The sequence below is a fragment of the Lepidochelys olivacea genome (genome assembly GCF_965140295.1).
Source record: "Lepidochelys olivacea isolate rLepOli2 genome assembly, chromosome: 2".
NCBI classification, from domain to species: domain Eukaryota; kingdom Metazoa; phylum Chordata; order Testudines; family Cheloniidae; genus Lepidochelys; species Lepidochelys olivacea.
The window spans coordinates 153405194-153426262 of NC_140412.1; the positions used below are offsets into that span (position 1 = coordinate 153405194).

The window sequence follows — 21069 nt, forward strand, 5'->3', positions numbered from 1 at the left end:
CATTTAAAAGTTATATTTGCCAAAAGACCTAAGAGTACTAACAAGTGGCATTTTGAGGCCCAGTCATGCTCCCAGTCAGTGAAGTCTGTTACATACTTAATGTTCATGTTGTGCCTAATTTAAACACAGAAATAAGTAAGTAGGCTTATAGAAGTTGCTGCCTATTAAACCATGCAAATATATCCTTTAATACTAAATATTTACACTGGGAACCTAAATCTAGATGAGGTATACATACCTGTACCCAATAGTGGTTTATTTTAAAAGGACTATGTCCAAATCATTCAGTGAATATAGTCTAAATGTTTCTATTGATTTCAGTTGGTTTTGGATTGAGTTCTTTGTTAGTAATTATCTTTTCTGTTTCCTAGAAGGCAAATTATTCAAAGATAAATTTGATATTGAAATTATTTATCATTCTGATTTATTTTATTACAATGATTTCTTAGATACAGGGTAACTGAGTGTCAATAAATAATTAAAAGCCAGCAGAGTATTACCATGAATATGTAATAGAAACTGTTTTGCTTGTTTTTACTTCCCTTTACATTTTGTTACAAAATTAAAAGACAATCACATAAATGCAGAGCCAACAATGATAAACACCCATTTTTTCACTGTGCCCACATATCTATTCAGGGGACACCATCACAGGGCCTAATAACATCAGCCACACTATCAGAGGCTCGTTCACGTGCACATCTACCAATGTGATATATGCCATCATGTGCAAGCAATGCCCCTCTGCCATGTACATTGGTCAAACTGGACAGTCTCTACGTCAAAGAATAAATGGACACAAATCAGATGTCAAGAATTATAACATTCATAAACCAGTCGGAGAACACTTCAATCTCTCTGGTCATGCGATTACAGACATGAAAGTTGTGATATTACAACAGAAAAGCTTCAAAACCAGACTCCAGCAAGAGACTGCTGAATAGGAATTCATTTGCAAATTGGATACAATTAACTTAGGCTTGAATAGAGACTGGAAGTGGCTAAGTCATTAAGCAAGGTAACCTATTTCCCCTTGTTTTTTCCTATCCCCTTTCCCCCCCTGTTCCTCAGACATTCTTGTTAAACCCTGGATTTGTGCTGGAAATGGCCCTCCTTGATTATCATACACATTGTAAGGAGAGTGATCACTTTAGATAAGCTATTACCAGCAGGAGAGTGGGGTGGGGGGAGAAAACCTTTTGAAGTGATAAACACCCATTTTTTCATGGTCTGTGTGTATAAAAACATCCTCACTGCATTTTCCACTTTTATGCATCCGATGAAGTGAGCTGTAGCTCACGAAAGCTTATGCTCAAATAAATTGGTTAGTCTCTAAGGTGCCACAAGTACTCCTTTTCTTTTTGCGAATACAGACTAACACGGCTGCTACTCTGAAACCTAACAATACCATAGTCATAGAAAGAAAAGGAGTACTTGTGGCACCTTAGAGACTAACCAATTTATTTGAGCATAAGCTTTCGTGAGCTACAGCTCTGTAGCTCACGAAAGCTTATGCTCAAATAAATTGGTTAGTCTCTAAGGTGCCACAAGTACTCTTTTTCTTTTTGCGAAAATAGTCATAGAAAACACAAATAACCAAGAACAAGGACTGCAAGGAGCTATTCCCTCCTCTCCGCCGCTTACACTTATCTGCTACTGTTAAATAGCAAGGATTAAGCTGTAATTCATGCCAAACACATATGCTTCAGGAAATGGAAACCCAGGCCTAGGGTCCAGTCTTGCAAACACTTAAACACATCCTTTTTAGCATATAAGTAGTCCCAACAAACTCAACAAGACTATTCATGTGCTTAAAGTTAAGTATGTATGCAAGTCTTTGCAGGAATGAGGCCTGCTGAAGCCAATAGAAAAGGGAGGACTAAGAGGTCCTCAGTCCCACTCCCATTTAAGTCTGTTGAAGAACCCCCATTGATTTAATTGGTGCAGGATCAAGCCCTTAAACAGCAAATAGCCAAAGATCATATAATTAAAGGCTTTACTGTAAGGTAGGCATGAGGGGGGAGAGGTTTTCTGGGTTTTTTTTTTGCAACCCTAACTTTGTCATTTCTTGACTTTTGAGTGCATAACTATACAATGTCAGTGTTCTCTTGACATCTTGTTTTTATCCCATTAACAAACAATATTTAATTACACATATATTTACTGATGAATATGGTTTATCTGTATTTAAAATCTCATAGAATTAGACTGTCAGAAGATTTCTGGTTCTGTCTGCTTCCAGGTGGATCCAAAAGGTCCTAACAACTATTTTACTAGTGCTTTGATGCTTGGATTAGTTAAACTGCATAAACTCCCTCGTGGATGCTGTTAGTCGGAATTTAAGTGGTCTTAATTAGGGTTAGTTTAATTCATTTTAATGTGGTTAAACTAATCCACTTCAAATTCTCACTTTTAGTTAATTCGGATTAATTTCCCTAGATGTCTCCATGTAGACAAACCATGAGATCAGAATTAAGTTTGTGATTTAAAAAAAAAAAAAACTTACGTAAAGCACTGCAGGTGTTGTGCACATTGCTGTTTATGAAATCCACCATGATTGTAGATTTAAACACATAAAATAATGTGCTCTCTAGTGCACGTGAACAGGCCAAGTTTGAACACACAGCACATGCACATGCAGGGTCAGCATCCAAACCTTATCTTTTTTCAGGGGTTTTCCTTTATTCTTAGCAACAAAACATAAATCACGAAGTGCTAAGCTTCCTCTTGAATTTAGCTGTTCCTATGGATCTCCAAGATAGCTTTCTATGTCTTTGTCTTGAATTTCATCTCCCTTGGATAGAGTCCAGCCCCTTTTAAATTCCTTTTTTGGAGCTAAGATGACTGGCTAGGGACCGTTGTCAAAATAGGTCTGTATTTCTAGACAGGGTTCTAGTACCTAACACTGTGGGTCTGTCTACACAGCACGCCTTCAAGCCTGGCTTCAGAGCCTGAGTTCCAGCCCCAGCCCCAACATCTGTGCAGCTACTTTTAGTACAGGAGTGCAAGTCCCATGTGCTTTATGCTGTTAACCTGGGCACTGAGACTTGCTGCTATGGGCTGCCTCACTTTGCGTAGAAGTATCCTGATTATGACGATCCAGCTGCAGGAGTTCCAAAAGGAAATACTACAGCAGATAGTACTGGCCCTATGCCTGCAGGGAGGAATGGAGTGGGGTCATGATTCCACTTAAGGGGTCCATCTGCCTGTACCAGTGAAGCTCACCAAGATGGGATCGGAAGATGACCCTAAAGCCTTTTTAGTCACATTTGAGAGGGCAGCACTGACACCCCAGTCACTCCCAGAACAATGGGCTCTTATCCTAACCCCATACCTGATGGGTCAGGCACAGGCTGCCTACCATAATCTGGACACAGAGCAGGCAAGGGATTACAAGCAAGTGAAAAGTCCACTATCTTGACCTATTTGGATACTTTGGAAGAGACCCACCACCAATGATTTAGGGCCAAGAGGTACCCCATTGGGGATGACCCTCAATGTTACCACTAAGTCTACCTGTTCTGCCAGCATGGCCCCCCTTTAACCTGTCTTGATGAGCCAGGCTCTTAAAACCTCCTCTAACACACACACACAGGCAGGGCCACACCCAGCTGCAGATCAGCTCTGGGAAGACTCAGCTTCGAGGACTTGCTCTAGCACTCAGATGTCCACCTCCCTTGGAGTGCAGACCCAAAGATATATTATGAAATTCGCCCCTTCCCTCAATGTGGAGAGGGGTGTGCACACTTCGTGCCCCCCCAGTTAGAAATTCCAGAAACTGTGTTCAATGATAAACAAAACTATGAAAGGCAGATTTTAAGTGGTAAAAGGGATAATAAACAGAAGAAGGCAGATTACTAAGCAAATTAAATCAAACATGCAAACTAAGCTAGTTTCACTAAAGAAATTGGTTACAAATAGTATTTCTCACCCTAGATACTGTTGCAGGCAGTTTTCAAAGTTTCTGTGGTTTAGAGTTCCAGTTATATTCCTTTTCAAACTGGACCCCATCTTAGACTGGACTGCCCCCTTGACTTTCCTTTTGCAGTCTTTCTTCTTGGGCAGACAGGCCATGGAGAGGAGGAGTCCTGTTTGCCTTCCTCCCCACCCTTAAATAGGATTTACATAAGGTGGGAGTCCTCTGTTTTCCAAACGTGACACCCCTCCCCCCCCATTCACTTACAGTGGAAAGTTACAAGAAGTCCCAGGTAATGTTTTAGTATCAGGTGACAAGACCACCTGACTCTGTAGGATCACAGTGTCCATGAGTCAGCGGTAGTATGGAGCATCCGCAGGAAGGCCAATCTTTTCACAGTCCATTGTCCTCGCTGATGGGCCATCCACCCTGTCTGGCTTTTCTATTCTTGTACCTGAAGTATTAGTAGTGGGCATCACCCAAAGTATCATAGCTGAAATCCAGATACATAGTCAATATTCCTAACTTCAGATACAGAAATGATACAGGCATACAAATTGGATAATCAAATTCAGTAAATCATAACCTTTCCAATGATCTCTCACATGAGCCATCTTGCATAAAGTACATCTCAGTTATGCCATATTCATATCATAAACATATTTTCATAAAGAATATGGAATGACACGTCACAACCATAATGACTGAAAGAACTCAAGTGGCCGAGGCAGGGAGTGGGTACTATGGCATTGCCCTGGGATGCTATGAGAAGCAGTCAAGTTAATGGAGGATTATGTAGAAGCTGAAGGGTCATTAAAGGCAGAATCACCCCAGTCATCAGCAGGGCAAGGGACACCGGGGTGGCGGGGGGTGAGCCAAATCAATAGCAGTCTCTTCGAGGGGGTCAGCCATTCCTCAGACCCAAGGCAGCCCTAGGGGGACAAGGATGCTGAGCATCAATGCAACACCACCACTGAGACCACCAGGCACCCCAGACAACTGAAGTGGGGCTCACAGTCCAAGGTCTGGCCAGCAGCCCACAGACAGGTTTCCCCCAACCGAAGGCAGAGGCCATCAGCCCCAGCCCATTAACATGCTATTCTTGTGGGGAGACAGGGCACATAAAGAGGGAGGCCCACTGATGGAATATGAGCACACCTAGGGCTGGATGTCAGAAACCTGGGTATGACCCCTCCCCCATGTTGATGGCACTGGTGATGGTCCACGGGAACCTGGTTCAAGGACTCTTGGACTCCGGCTGCAGCCAGATAGTGGTCCAGCCCTCCATGGTGGGAAATGACACCACTCCCAAGACCACATTCTACCTTCAGTTTATCCATAGTGATGTCAAGACCTATCCCAGCCAGAGGTTACAACTGAGGGTGGGAGCCCACACAGAAAAGTTGGCCTACCTTGTGATCATAGGCTGGGACTGGCCTTTTTTTTGGTGAGTCATTAATATTCAGGCTCAGGCCACAAGTGAGAACAGGGGCCAAGTGGTGACACCAACTCCCGAGAGCTTGGTAAGCCTTGAGAAAGCCAACCACTCCAGGGAAGGACATCCCATTCAACCCACCGCAGATCCACACAGAGGAAGAAGAGGCAGACTGTCAGGACCTGGAAGCCCTCCTATGGGGAGGGAATTTCATGCTAGGAGAGAAGAATGACCCTTTGTTAAGCTATGCATCTGAGCAACTGGCCCCCATAGATGGAGAAGTAACAGAGTCTCAGGGAGGCAAATGGTACTTGCACTTTGAACTCAGGGAGGAGTGCTTGTACCGAATTGAGAAGAATCAGCAAGTGGCAGTGGTGATGGCCCAGCTGCTGATACCATGCCAATACTGCTGGGCTATATTGCAGCTGGTGCATGATATCCCAGGTGTGGGACACCTGGGGAGAGAAAAGACATTGGCTCAGTTATTAGCCTGATTCTGTTGGTCAGGCGTACACCATGAAGTGAGAGAACAGTTCCTCCTGCCCAGAGTGTCAACTAGCCAGTGCCCTTGGTCCCTCTGTGCTTGATTGAGACCCCCTGTGACAAAGTACAGGGTGTGAACAGGTGAGCCTGCACTTTGATCACTCAGATTTTAATTAGTTCCCCTTGAGAAAGCTGATGGAAGTAATCAGACAATCAGGCTGGCTGGTTGGATGGAATAAGAAGCCAATTAGCCCATCAGCCCAAGGCTGATAAAGAGGCAGGAAGGAAGTCCCAAGGAGGAGGGAGAGGGGACCATGCTAGTTGAGCCCAGTTACATGGAGGCCTCAAGGGGTGGAGATCTCTGTTCCCCTCAGGTTCTGGGGAGAGGGCCAAAAGGCACTGTTGGTGCTGTAAATAGACTGCTGAATGGGATTTGTTGTAGAAATGGTGGAGAGAACTTAAAATAAAAGGAAAAGGTGAAGGCACAACCACAGGAGTCCATGCAGCTTCTTCAGGGATAAGGGGGAGAGAAGCCACACCCTGTGACACTCCATTTGAAAGGATGGGGTGGACATGGTGGGACACCTAGAAAAGATTGCAGTGGGGCACCAGTACATGCGAGTGATTATTGACTATGCAACCAGGTATCCATAGGCTGTTCCTCTTTGCTCCCTGAAAGTGACAGCTATAGCTCCAGAGCTCTTGAAGCTCTTCTCATGCATAGGATTTCCCTGCAAAATATTAACAGACCAAGGTAATAACTTCGCTTCCCAACTGACATGGGAATTATGCTTCCTTTTGAAGGTCAAGTCCCTAAAGACCTCAGTGTAGCACCCACAGACCGACAGTCTATTAGAGCGGTTTAATAAGACGCTGAAGGGGATGTTGAAGCGCTTTGTCCGTGACAACCCCAAGCAGTGGGACTGGCTATTTCCACTATTCCTATTTGCTATAAGGGAGGTCCCACAAGCCTCTACAGGGTTCTCTTCATTTGAGTTTCTCTTTGGTCACCAACCGCAGGGCATCCTGGACTTGCTACGAGAAAGGTGGAAAGAACAAGATGTCAGGTTCTTAAGCATGACTCAATATATCTTACAGTTTAAGGGAGCAACTCAAAAACATAGGAGTGTTCGTTAGGGAGAATTTGAGGAAGGCCCAACACACCCAGGAACAAAATTATGATAAAGGGACATGACTACAGACTGTTCAGCCAAGTGACCGTGTTCTTCTACTACTGCCTTCACCCGATGGCAGGATCTCTTCAAAGTGGTGTCAGGCAGGTAGGGCCTGTGGACTATGAGATAAGGCTACCCAGGAAGAGAAAGGAAACTGAAGTCTAACATGTGAACTTTCTCAAACCTTGGATGGTGCGGGAGGCCCTGCTGATAACTCCTTTTCCAGCAGAACCAGAATTGGGGTCCCAGTTCCCCAGCAGCAGAGCTCCAGCAACCATACTGGGGCGGGGAAGGACTCTCCTCTGCACAAAGGAAACAACTCCTCCAACTAACTGGGGACTTTGCAGTGGTGTTTTCCAACTGCTCAGGGAGAATGTGGTTGGTCCGACATCATCTGGAGACTACCCTAAATCAGGCAGTCTGAGAGAACCCGAGACCATTGCCACAAAGGATGTGGGATATGGTCCGAGAGGCAGTATGAGCAATACTGGAGATGGGGGTGATTATGGAATCCAAAAGTGAATGGAGGAGCCCACAGTTCTTATTCCCAAACCAGATGGTACGGTTCGGTTTTCCATTGACTTCAGAAAAGTCAATGTCATCACAAAATTGACCTCTACCCAATGACAAGGGTGGACGAGTTACTAGAACAGCTGGGACTGATGAAGCACTTAAGCACAGTCGATCTGAAAAAGGTTATTGGCAGATCCCCTTATCCCCTTCCTCGCAAGAGAAAACTGCTTTCTCCACCCATTTTGGGCACTTCCAATTTAAGACCATGTCTTTTGGCCTCCAGGGGGCTGCCACTACCTTCCAATGGCTTATGAATACGCTCCTCAACCCCCATCATCAATACACACCAGCCTACACTGATGACATCATCATCTACAGTCCCACCTGGGAGGACCACCTGCAGCATTTAAGGGTGGTGTTAAAAGCCCTACAGGTGGCAGCACTTAAGGCCAACCTGGAGAAATGTAAGTTGGCTGTGGATAAAGTAACTTATTTGGGGTACTCTGTAGGAGATAGCTTTATGAAGCTGGTGGTCAACAAGATGCAGGCCCTCCCGTGTGCCCCATCCCCCCGATGAAGAAGCAAGTGAGACTTTTTCTTGAACTGTCAGGATATTACCGGAGGTTTATCCACAGCTTCACTTCAGTCAAGGCCCCCCCTTATAAATCTCATAGAAGTCAACAACCCTAAGAAGATCTATTGGGATGGAAAGCGTGAGGAAGCATTCAGAAACTGAAAACACAGCTATGTCTGGCACCTGTGCCATTCTGCTCTGATTTCTTGGGAATTCACACTACACATAGATGCCTCGGATGTCAGTCTCAGCGCTGTCCTCTCACAAAAATTTAGAGGAGAGCAACGCTTGGTCGTATACCTAAGTAGGTAGGTATTCCCTAAGCAAAACTCATACTCAGTTATTGAACAGGAGGCATTAACTATCAAATAGACACCCTCAGGTATTACCTTTTGTGTAGCCCCTTCTCGCCTATCACCGATCACACACCCTTACACTGGATCCAGACCATGGGGGATACGAACCCCCAGATAAGATGGTATCTTGCACTACAAGTAGTTACCGAGTACAACCCGGGGCGGGAAAGGACCATGCCAATTTCTTTTCATGAGAGATCAGGAATGGAGACAACCCAACCTGAATGGCCTTCCCATCTTAAGGGGTGGGGTATGTGAAGGGACATGCCCTCACACTGGTATGGAAGAGACTAATGAACTCTTCTGCGTTCCAATGAGGAACACTTGCAAGTCTTGTTCACCCTGGAGGAGCAGCAGCTTAAAAGAGGAAACTTACCACAGGAAGGGAGGTGAACGGGAAGAAGGCTGCTCCACCCAGAGACTGCTGGTAACAGAGGTAGGCCAGCCAAGGAGGAGACAGCCAAGAGATGTACCACTCCTGAAGTCACCCTGATTGACAGCAAAGCTATACACCAAAGGAATTGGGGTAGAAGTTAAACCCACTGAAGGGGCAATAGACTTTGAGAGACTAAGCCCATAAAGCTGAATATCCAGTGGCTGTCTTGTTCCAGCCAGATCTTCCTTCCTTGCAAGGGGAAGGGAAGAGGAGGAGCTGGAGCTTTATCTGTGGGTGGTTGCCTCAGAATGGACAGTGGGACCTAGGAGGAGGTCCCCACCCTCTTACACATGGGCCAGCCATGGGTTTTTAACTGCAGTGTAGATATACCCTTAGAAAATCAGCAGAAGAACTCTGCATCTCCATAGGGTCCTAACACCTGATTATCTCCAGCTGCTTATGACCAAATGAGGCCTTCCTCACTTTATCAACCTATGCTTTGTTTTGCTCTCTCACTAACTAATCTACTCTTAGAATGGACACATGTATTCCAAGGAAGTGATTCCCATAGCATTTTCAACTAAGAGACAGGTCCTCCACTAATATGAATTGTAAAGTTGGGATGAGAAGTATATTAGTCAATGTGTTTGCTGTGGATACTATACGTATGTCATTTATTAACTGGCAGATCAAAATGATTAAGCAGCTCTTTAATACATGTTAACAACAGAATCCACATCTGTCCTTATTTCACCTTCTGTCCTTCCTCCTCCTATTTCTGCTTCTCTTGTTCACATTGCAAAAAAATGATGAAAAAGTAAAAAGTTCAAAAATAGGGGCCCCCAGTACTGGCCCTTCAGAATCCCTCCTGTGTTGCAGAAGATATCCTGCCTTCCATGGTGAATTCCACTGAATAACATTGAGATCTCCCTTCTGGGAGAACCGGAAGAATTTTAGAGGGTCAGGACTTTACATGCTAATTACAGATATTCGCCTGTTAAGTACACAGAACCCATGTTTACATCTACTTGAATAAATGGGTGCTTGTCAAGGCAATCATCTAGTCTGCATGTGGGGAATATAAGGTTTTCATGCACTTCTGGTGCATGCATATATTTTGTGTGTGCAACTTAAGCATTGACTTCTGAAAATAGAAATCTTTTCTTCAATGAGGTGTAATTGTAGTATAGGTAAATTGGCACACAGTTACTATCCAAATGTCTGTAATGGCAATCAGAATAGAAAGTGAAAACCTCTTTCTTTGTAACAGACACGTTAATGTATGCTCTGACAGAACATCATTTAAATTTACAATTATGGGATATGCAGAGGAAGATAAAATACTTATTAAGGTTTACAGAAATACAATGTGATCTATGGATTCCTTGAAACACCAGCAAGTTTTGTTATGTTATATGAATTGCCTGTGAGTTGGCATCTTAAAATAGCTCATTTGCGAGCTGTTGTTTAGGAGACAGCAGTTGAGTTTGAGAGAGAGGAGTCTGTGAGATTTTAAATTTTTTTCCTACCCCCAAAACCACAGCTGTCCTGTGCCTCCTTTCCAGGGTCTCTTACACAGCCAGACCTCTAGCTCTTCACAGAGCACTGATTCCCAGGAGTGGAGTCCTCGTTCGTTCCAATTTTACCCTAGAGTCCTTCTCTATTTAGGTCCTGTGACAAAGTTCCTCCTCTTCCTTGGTGGGTCCTGCGCTTTTTGGCAGATTTGCTTGCCTCAGAGGTTCATGGCAGCCCTCAGAAGTTGGCCACTTCTGCTAGAGGCTCAAACCTGCCGTTCACTCAGCTAACCTCATCACTGGCCAGCATGGGGGAAACGGAGACCAATCCCCACAGTCTCTCTGTCCCACCTCGTAAGTCAGGGACACGCCAGATCCCTTTCCAAATTAGACCTTCCCTTCTTGTGTTTCTCACAGACCAGATCAACTCCTCCTGTGTCCAATAAGGAGTTGGGGGGATGGGGAGAACCCAGGCCCACCCTCTACACCGGGTTCCAGCCCAGGACCCTGTGGATAGCAGCTGTCTACAATATTCCCTGTATCAGCTGTGTGACAGCTACAACTCCCTGGGGTACTTCCCCATGGCCTCCCCCCAGCACCTTCTTTATCATCACTGCAGGATCTTTCGCCTGAAGCCTGATCACGCTTGTACTCTTCAGTCATCCAGCAGCATGCCTTCTCACTCCTTGCACACCCCTCCCACTAACTGATGGGAGGTCCTTTTTAAACCAGCTGTCCTGATTAGCTTGCCTGCCATAATTGATTCTAGTAAGTTCTTAATTGGCTCCAGGTGTCTTAATTAGCTTGCCTGTCTTAATTGGTTCTAGCAGGTTCCTGATAGCTCTAGCGCAGACCCTGGTCACTCAGGGAACAGAAAACTATTCATCCGGTGGCCAGTATATTTGCCTTCCACCTGCAGCCGGTCCGGTTCCAGACCGCGCCAAAACGACATCTCTACACGCTCGTGCTCCACACCCTTCATGTCCTCACCCTCGCGTCCCGCCCTGACACAAAGTGGCGGGACCTTCTGCCACCTCTAGAGGGTGAGGAGCCCCGGTGGGCCAGCCTCTATTCCACCTTAGTGCCGAGGCCCGCCGGGGATATCAGTTGGCGGCTCCTTCACGGGGCCGTGAGCACGGGCGTGTATTTGGCGCGGTTCACCCCGATTCCGGACACCTGCCCCTTTTGCGGCGTGAGGGAAACCCTGGCGCACGTCTATCTGGAGTGCGCCAGGTTGCAGCCCCTATTCCGGCTCCTCACCAATCTTTTGTTACGGTTTTGGTTGCACTTTTCTCCTCACCTTCTCATCTACGCACTCCCTGTCCGTGGCCCCACTAAGTCGCGGGACCTCCTGGTCAACCTCCTCCTGGCCCTGGCTAAAGCGGCCATCTATAAAACCAGGGTGAGGAGGTTGGCCGATGGAGTCTCCTGCGACTGCGGGGCCTATTTCTGATCCTCTGTCCTTTCACGTCTCCGAGCGGAGTTCCTCTGGGCGGCGTCCACCGACTCCCTTGACGCCTTTGAGGAGCGGTGGGCGCTGTCCGGGGTTCTCTGCTCGGTGTCCCCGTCCGGTTCCCTTCGTTTGACCCTTTGACCGCACTCCCGTCCCTGTTTTTCATTAGTTGTCCCCCGTAATTAGTTGGCTCTCCAGGCCCTGTGGATCTCCCCCTTAGGCTGGGGGGGGGGCTCCTTTCGTAGTGGACGAGCTCCGCCCGCCCACTTCCTGGATCCCAATAGGACCTGCAGCCGGTCCGGTTCCAGACCGCGCCAAAACGACATCTCTACACGCTCGTGCTCCACACCCTTCATGTCCTCACCCTCGCGTCCCGCCCTGACACAAAGTGGCGGGACCTTCTGCCACCTCTAGAGGGTGAGGAGCCCCGGTGGGCCAGCCTCTATTCCACCTTAGTGCCGAGGCCCGCCGGGGATATCAGTTGGCGGCTCCTTCACGGGGCCGTGAGCACGGGCGTGTATTTGGCGCGGTTCACCCCGATTCCGGACACCTGCCCCTTTTGCGGCGTGAGGGAAACCCTGGCGCACGTCTATCTGGAGTGCGCCAGGTTGCAGCCCCTATTCCGGCTCCTCACCAATCTTTTGTTACGGTTTTGGTTGCACTTTTCTCCTCACCTTCTCATCTACGCACTCCCTGTCCGTGGCCCCACTAAGTCGCAGGACCTCCTGGTCAACCTCCTCCTGGCCCTGGCTAAAGCGGCCATCTATAAAACCAGGGTGAGGAGGTTGGCCGATGGAGTCTCCTGCGACTGCGGGGCCTATTTCTGATCCTCTGTCCGTTCACGTCTCCGAGCGGAGTTCCTCTGGGCGGCGTCCACCGACTCCCTTGACGCCTTTGAGGAGCGGTGGGCGCTGTCCGGGGTTCTCTGCTCGGTGTCCCCGTCCGGTTCCCTTCGTTTGACCCTTTGACCGCACTCCCGTCCCTGTTTTTCATTAGTTGTCCCCCGTAATTAGTTGGTTCTCCAGGCCCTGTGGATCTCCCCCTTAGGCTGTGGGGGGATCCTTTTGTAGTGGACGAGCTCTGCCCGCCCACGTCCTGGATTCCCAATAGGACCAGACTCCTGTACCCCACTGGTCTGGGTCTGTCACAGTCCCTGCAGGTTGCTCTTATCCCCTCACCCCATTAGATGTTGTTTAAACACATGCTCACCATCACATGACTTATCTCATTTCCTCCACCTATAGAGGTGGGCTTAGTCTGGTACAGCTGCAGTTGAGCCCCAGATTTCTTAAAGGACCAGCTCACTCTGTGACAGAGAAGTGGTTCCTTTTCTGTCAAATGCTTACATCTGGAATGGTCTCCCCCTAAAGATAGAGTACACCACAGCACAACATACTTCTGGCATTTAGGCAAAGCTCAGTAATGTTTTATTTCTATTTTAGTTTTATTGTTTCAAGTTTTATGTTTTATATGTTAATGAATAGGATTTAGAAGAGATTATTTATTAGCTCGGGTATTGCATTTTTGATAGTTTTGTTGTCTTAATGATATGACTTTGGCTTTACTTATTTTTTGTAAAGTGTCCAGAGCACTTCAATGACAGTGTCAAATTCAAATGCATTTTTAGTTATAATTACCATTTTTATATTTCTAGTCGAGTCTTGGGACACTAAGACCCCTCCATCTTGCAAACACTTATACACATGCTTAAATTTACACACAGGAATAAACCCACATAACTCAAAAAAGCATGTACATAATCATTTGCCGTATCAGAGTCTAAAAGGGCTTTTCAGCCCAGTCATTCATTTGATTGAATTGCCAGTGTTCTGAATTTTGAGGTACACTTTTCTGTGCATTTCAGTAAATAGGATTTCACGGAATTGTGAATTATATATAACTAAAATATGGTATCCCTTGTGGAACAATGTGTAGTTGAATAGTAATTCCTAGCATTTTTTAGAATGTGAAGACTATATTTTCATGACAAGTATAGGCTGCTGAAGTGGGAATAGTCTACTTTTCTACTGATATCTAGACTACTACTAGTGCATGGAATACATATCTGTCACTAACAGCTCACTGACTTTCATTTAGTTGTGAATAAATTATGTCTTCTCCAGATTACTACAGACAGCAACAGCAAAAATACATTGCATTAGAAGAGGGTGAACATAGAACCAAAACCATTCTGGCCAACGTAAATAACATGCCAAATAAGTGGATGTATGTCAAAAATCTGCAAGATGACTTTTATGCACTTTGTAGCTCACATTATATGTGTCATAATGAATGGTAGCTATAGTATGTACACATACATGGCTTACATTCTCAGCTGCTCCTAGTTTCCCCTTGATACAGCTAAAAAGGGAAGCAGCAAGAGATCTGCCTGTGGCTCCCCTAATTGTGGGGTAGGTTCAATGGAGGCCCTGATTCTAGCATATTTTAGACAAGCCTGCACAGTCCTGTAAAGCATACCAGTTTCTGACAAGCTGTCCATAAGCGCAGGATTACTAGAATGCAATAGTTCTTCAGCCATGCACATTCTTGCCTCTACCACATTCCCATTGCCAAATGCTGATGGGGTGGAAGGCATACGAGCCAATTTGTGGCTCTGCCATAGTAGAGGAATCCCTAGTTGTAGAGAGCTGGCTGATTTCTAGGTCCTTCTGGACCAATCAACATCATTGTAAAAAGGCCTACAGATTTAGTCAGTCAATAAGAGCAACTGAACTTCTGAAACACACTAAACAAAAGGTTATTCTAGATCAAAATTTGTTGGTACTCTATTTTTTAACATGTTCGGGAATCTGGTTACACCACTTAAGGAGAAGGAGGCATTGCTTGCTATGCAATCTGCGTATGAAATCCAGGGATTGATGTTACAGATGGAACAGAGACTAGCACAAAGTCATGGGAATACCCTGAGGCAATTCGATCAAGTTAGTAGAGAGCTATCTTACATAGTAGAACAGCTTGTCTTCACCAGCTTATATCCGCAGTTTCCATTTTATTAATTAATGGACAGCTTCCAGCAAATGGAAGAGAACCTAAAAGAAATATCTTCTGTATCATAGTGTCTAAGGAATACATAAGATTTATCTCATCTGCCAAGATCAGAAACCTAGTTTGGCCTTAGTGCTGAAAAAAACGGCAGCTTAAAGTAGTGCTGGACAGTGTTTTGTTCCTGTTTGCCTAGTACATGGCAACAGTCTAGTGGTCTTCACAAAGACCTGCAAGTCAGGAGATCCTGAGTTATAAATTCCAGCTATGCCACTGTTTTGCTATGATCCCACAAGGCACTGATCATCCTCAATTCCTACTGAAATCCACTCCTTCCAGGCTCTTGCCCTCTATCTGTGATTGCTTTCCAAAACTGACAATCAATCATGTAAAAGGCATTATAAAAACTACAATTTATGCATGGGGCACCATTACTACAATGTTGTTAAAGGCCTTAAAGCCTAGTGGCTGATTGGATCAGCTATTTTGAGCAGGCTTCAAAAATAAATGGCTGGGATTAGATCAACGAGCTGGATTTCAGGGTCTGCTACTCTAAGGTAAACCTCAGGAGCTGACTGAAGGATTTATACATGAAATCAAAGAAGACTATGTCTATCAAGGCAGCTCTACAGCAATCCCTGGACTGAACCACAGATCCTGAGTGGAACCTAGCAGCCTTCAGCAATTGGAGACAAGAAAAATGCAGATTGTGTACTGGTAACTGGAGTTGTTTAAGGTGAGCCCCTGCATATTCCTGCTTATGTAATCAAGGTGCCTGTGCTGGGAGCCACTGAAATCTTCTGTTCAGCAGCATCTGTTGGAACTGCTTGTCCATCCTACCTCCCCTCTCTGCCTGAGACCTCCAAGGGTATAAAAGTGAGGATGGCCCCAACCACCTTTCATTTCACTTCACTAATTTGGGAAGTCTTAACTTAAGACTCCAAAAAAGTGTGGAAGGTGGGCAGGGTGTGTGAATATGCAGATGCTCATCTCAAATAACTCAGTTATTGGTAAGTAACTTTCTTCTTCTTCGTCATCAGTTCTCCTTTGCATATGTCCACCTGTTTAGTGAGCAGTACAACCCGGTGGTACTGTAACTAGGGGGGCTGACATAGTTCTTTCTTGAAGTAGTAATAACAAACACCAAACAAATGGTTTCCATCATCAACACCCCCACTATAAAAATTGTTCCAGCACCCCTGGTACAGCCCTCAGGAAGCTAGGCTGAGGAGTTCTAGGTGAATAAGGTCAGAAGAACTTCCAAAATGAGCATTAATTCTATATGCTTTGTCCAGAGTGTATTAGAAGTGACTGCACCTCTTGCTCTCCTGAGTCACTGAGCAAAAGTGTTACTGAAGTCACATCTAGAGATTAAATAGAACCATTCAGCATTCTAAGAAGAAGACAGTGTGAAAGCTTGCCATGGAAACTATATCAGGCTTAATTGAGAGCACTTTGACATCTCCAGGTGGCTGAACACCTGCAAATTCACAACAATCATGCAACAGTCTGATTCATTCTGACAACTGTACAGCTGTGATGGACTGACTCCTAATTTTAGCCTCATAGGTTTCAAAGGTCTGGAAAACTTGTGGATAGGTTTGTCTCATGCAGAGACATTGTGGTAATCTAAAATATGGTGCCTACTTCAGTAGATGTGAATGAGGTTTGTGGAAATACAGACAAGCAAGTGTTCTGAAAGAGATGGAAATCTGACACCTCTTTAAACAGGGTGTAGGATGAAGATTCAGATGGGAGGCCAAACTTAGGCTACTAGCTAAGAGATTAAAGTCCAGGACCTCCATCATATTATTCTCTGAAATGCTTCCAGTTCCACATGCAGGGCCAGGTAGACAGGCAGAACTGCAAGGTTTCAATGTGTGGATGAGACGATGGTGTAGGGAGGAGGGTTTTAGATTTATTAGGAACTGGGGAACCTTTTGGAAAAGGAGGAGCCTATACAGGAAGGATGGGCTCCACCTAAACTAAAACAGAATGGAACGGAACTGGTATGTAACATTAAAAATGTCATAGATGATTTTTTAAACTAAGAGCTGGGGGAAAGTCAACAGGTGCAGAGAAGCACATGGTTTGAACAGTGCTATCCCTTTGTGGAGGATCTACTAACAGGAATTCTCTATATCCTAGTAAAGAGGAAAGGATAGACATTGATAAAGTACAGGTAGGAGCTGAAAAGACACAGTCAAAGGAAAGTCCCATTCAATTACAACACAGGAAGGTAGACAACTACGTGCTGACAAATTTTATAATTGCTTGTATACAAATACAGTAAGTCTAAATACTAAGATGGATGAACTTGAGTGCCTGGTATTAAATAAGGATATTGATATAATAGGCATGAAAGAAACTTGGTGGAATAAGAATAATCAATGGGACATGGTAATACCAGGGTATAAAATATATAGGAATGACAGAGGTAGGTCAGGCTGGTGGGGGAATGGCACTATATGTGAATGAAAGTATAGAGTTAAATATAGTAAAAATCTTAAATGAATCAAACTGTACTATATAATCTCTATGGATAGAAATTCCATTCTTGAATAATAAGAGTATAGTGGTAGGAGTATGCTACTGACCACCTGACCAGGATAGTGATGGTGATTATGAAATGCTCTGGGAGATTAGAGAGGCTATAAAAATAGAAAACTCAACAATAATGGGGGATTTCAATTATCCCCTTATTGACTGGCAACACGTCCTCTCAGGATGGAATACAGAGATAAAATTTCTAGACACCATTAATGGCTTGGAGCAGCTAGTCCTGGAACCCACAAGGGGAGAGGCAATTCTTGATTTAGACCTAACTGGCACACAGGATCTGGTCCAAGAGGAGAATATAGCTGAACTGCTCAGTAATAGTGACATAATGTAATTAAATTGAACATCCTCATGCAGGGGGAAAATACCAAAGAAGCCCACCAGAGAAGCATTTCACTTCAGAAAGGAGAACTATACAAAAATGAGGAAGCTAGTTAAACAGAAATTAAAAGGAACAGTTACAAGAGTGAAATGCCAGCAAGCTCCATGGAAACTTTTTAAAAACAGCTTTTTAAAAACACCCTAGAGGCTCAAATGAAATGTATACCCCAAATACAAAAAAATAGTGAGAGGACCAAAAAATGCCACCATGGCTAACAGTACCATTGCTAGCCCGTTGGAGGCACTAAGCAGAAGTATTTTCCCCCACCCCTGCACACAACACATACTAATAATTAATAAGGGGGCCCCTTGAGCTGCTCAGGGTCCTAAGCAATTGCTTAGTCTGCTTATGCCTATCACCAGCTCTGGTGGCTAAACAACAAAGTAAGAGATTGTTCGAGGCAAAAAGGCATCCTTTAAAAATTGGAAGTCAAATCCTCAAGAGGAAAATAGAAAGGAGAATAAACTCTGGCAAGTGAAATGTAAAAGTATAATTAGGCAGGCTAAAACAGAATTTGAAGAGCAACTAGCAAAAGACACAACACTAACAGCAAGGAACACAAGACCATTGCGGAGAAGCTAAATTAATTCTTTATATCGATCTTCACTCCAGAGGATGTGAGGGAGATTCCTCCACCTGAGCCATTCTTTTTAGATGACAAATCTGAGAAACTGTCCCAGACTGAGGTGTCGATAAAGGAGGTTTTGGAACAAATTGATAAATTACACAATAATAAGTCACCAAAACCAGCTGGTAGTCACCCAAGATTTCTGAAGGAACTCAAACATGAAACTGCAGAACTACTAACTGTGTTATGTAACCTATCACTTAAATCAGCCTCTGTACTAGATGACTGGAGGATAGCTAAAGTAATGCCAATTTTTTAAAAAAGGCTCCAGAGGCAATGATGGTAATTACTGGCTCGTAAAGCCTAACTTCAGTACCAGGCAAATCGGTTGAAACTACAGTAAAGGATGGAATTATCAAACACATAGATGAACGTGATTTGCTGGGAAAGAGTCATCATGGCTTTTGTAAAGGGAAATCATGCCTCACCAATCTATTAGAATTCTTTGAGGGGGTCAACAAACCAGGGGCACTATTTCAGATTTTGGTAGGGAGGTCAACCTTAGCTGTGATTCCAGGAGCTATTTAGGCACTTGAAAACTCTAGTTTTTTGGCACATAACTTAGTAATTAGCTGACAGGAGCATTGTATCCAATTCCTATATAAAAGAAAGAAAATTAAATAAATATTAGACCCACTCAGCTCTAATAATAACATGTTCTGACATCTTGTGGCAAGTCACTTAAGGGACACTGGTTAGGTTTCAAATTTTAATGTATATTCTTACTTTGTTATTAACTCTGCAGAGAGAGAGAGAGAGAGACCCTGTGAGGACTCCTGGGTTCTATCTCAGCTCTGGGAGGTGCAGGGGGTCTAGTGTGTTACAGTGGGGGACGAATACATCTGGGTTATATATAAGAACATCAGAATGGCTATACTGGGTAACACCGATGGTCCATCTAGCCCACTATCCTGTCTTCCAACAGTGGCCAATACCAGATGCTTCAGAGGAAATTAACAGAACAGACAATCATCAGGTGATCCATCCTCCATCACCCACTCGCAGTTTCTGGCAGACAGTGGACTAGGGATTCACAGAACATGGTGTTCCATCCGTGCCCATCTTGGCTAATAGCCATTGATGGACCTATCCTCCATGAACTGACCAAGTTTTTTTTTTTGAACCATGTTATAGTTTTGGCCTTCACAATATCCCCTGGCAAAGAGTTCCACAGGTTGACTGTGGGAAAAAAGACCTTTGGTTTGTTTTAAATCTGCTTGCTGCCTATTAATTTCATTGGGTGACCCCTAGTTCTTGTGTTATGTGGAGGAGTAAATAACATTTCCCTATTCAATTTTTCTACACCATTCATTACTTTTTAAACCTCTATCATGTTCCCCCACTTAGTCATCTCTTTTCCAAGCTGAAAAGTCCTAGTCTTTTTAATCTCTCCTCATACAGAAGCTGTTCCATATCCATAATCATTTCTGTTGCTGTTCTCTGTACCTTTTCCAAATCCAATATATCTTTTTTTGAGATGGGGTAACCAGATCTGCACACAATATTCAATATGTTTGTGTACCATGGATTAATATAGAGGCAATATATATATATATATATTGCCGTTGTTTTCAAAGAACTATCCACAATGACTCCAAAATCTCTTTCTTGACAGGTAGCAGCTAATTTAGATCCCATCGTTTTGTATGTATAGTTGGGATTATATTTTGCCATGTGCATTACTCTGCATTTATCAACATTGAATTTCATCTGCCATTTTGTTGCCCAGTCACCCAGTTCTGTGAGATCCCTTTTGTAACTCTTTGCAGTCAGCTTTGGACTTAATTACCTTGAGTAGTCTTGTATTGTCTGCAAATTTTGCCACCTCATTCTTTATCCCTCTTTCCAGATCATTTATGAATATGCTGAATAGCACTAGTCCCAGTACAGACCCCTAGGAGACACCACTATTTACCCCTCTCCATTCTGAAAACTGACCATTTATTCCTATCCTTTGTTTTGTATCTGTTCACTAGAGTGCCTGGCAATGCTTTCAGGACCATCTAACAATCCTTAATTTAATTTAATGACAAGCCTTTTGCTATCTTAATCACCCTGCTTTCCTCTATAAACAAACTCCCTGCCCCAAGCTCGGAAGCTGGGAGCAGCACAGAACTCATCACATATCACACTCAAGCTATGGTGTAGTTAAGAGCTCTGTCTGGGGCTATGGCATGTGCTGTGAGCAGACCTCTGGTATGAAACTCGAGGAGAGGGTAAGAGCCCCTCCTTACCCTCCTTAAATGGTGCCCCTGCAACAAACACTTGAACAACGATGATCCAGTGCATATAGTATATTTGGGACTTTCAGAAAGCCTTTGATGAGGTCCCTTGCCAAAGGCTCTTAAGCAAAGTAAGCGGTCTTGGAATAAGAGGGAAGGTCTTCTCATGCATCAGTAACTGGTTAAAAGATAGGAAACAAAGGGTAGGAATAAATGGTCAGTTTTCAGAATAGAGGGAGGTAAATACAGGCGTGAAAGTAACTTAAATAACTTACTTTTACGCAGGGCGGCCAGGGTCCTGGGCAAGGTCAGGGGGGGTGGCTCTGAATCCCCAGAAGGGGCAGGGCTTCAGGCAGAAGGGGCGGGGCTAAGGCCAGACTCCCCCAGGCCCAGGGTAGCTGCGGCCACTGCTGGGAGTCCCTGGCCCTTTTAAATTGCCAGGCCCTGGGGCAGCTGCCCCCCCTCCCCCCGCATCAGCAG

At 44.6% G+C, this 21069-nt stretch overlaps 1 protein-coding gene across 2 annotated transcripts in view; it reads left to right on the forward strand.

Moving 5' to 3' along the window:
* The window catches only part of GABBR2 (gamma-aminobutyric acid type B receptor subunit 2), an 844982-nt gene that overhangs the window by 364065 nt on the left and 459848 nt on the right, over positions 1-21069 (forward strand). The gene's annotated exons all lie outside the window — the stretch shown is intronic.